Raw genomic sequence first — 811 nt, 5'->3', positions numbered from 1 at the left:
TTGTCATTATTTTTATTACTTTTTATTTTTATTTATTTTTCTTATTTTTCTTTTTAAAGTTTTTATTATTTTTTAGTTTATTTTCATTTTTCTTACTTTTATCTTGCACTTATTCTTATTTTTATTGTCTTTTTTTTTCCCTTATTTTTATCTTTTAATTTTATTTTTATACTTATTTTTATTTTTTCAGCGGACTCCTCCATCCTCCTGGGAGCTGGCTGCAGGGCCACTCCAGGCCTCCAAGCCGGAGTACGTCACGGGAACAGCAGGTAACAGCCCTCGGCTTCCCCGCAGCAGCAGCTGGCGGGGCAAGGACCGTAACAAGCCCGCCTCGGGTGGCTGTGGCACTGCCAGGACACTGTCTGGCACAAGGCTGGACGGTGGCAGAGCCGATAGAGCAGAGCCGCCCGCCCGGAGGACGTGTGCTCGTGGGTGACCTGCAGCCAAGACAGCAACGACCCTAGTTCACAGGCCGTTGCAACGCTGCTCTTAGACCCGAAATGTCTCGTTTTCACCCTCCCTGGAGGATTCACCCGGCCCTGAGCGTGTCCTTTTTGCTGGTAGGGAAGGAGAAGTCATCTGAGTTCAAGCTGTAAAATCCCATTTAAGCTGTCTCACGGGTAAAGCATTTTCCCACAGGATCTCCTCTGAGAGTAATGGGCTTTCCTCCGCTCCCACTGCCCTCCTCGGGAAGGGCGAGGCAGCGCCCATCTCAGTCCCAGAGCCTTCGGGGAACTCTGAACAGAAGCGGCCCGTCCGGGGTACGTCTTCAGCACCTCATTTTTTTTTTTAGCACCGAGCCGGGCATTTG

The sequence above is a fragment of the Pygoscelis adeliae genome, unplaced genomic scaffold, assembly GCF_000699105.1.
Source record: "Pygoscelis adeliae isolate BGI_AS28 unplaced genomic scaffold, ASM69910v1 Scaffold233, whole genome shotgun sequence".
Taxonomy (NCBI): domain Eukaryota; kingdom Metazoa; phylum Chordata; class Aves; order Sphenisciformes; family Spheniscidae; genus Pygoscelis; species Pygoscelis adeliae.
This window is presented reverse-complemented; position numbering follows the sequence as displayed.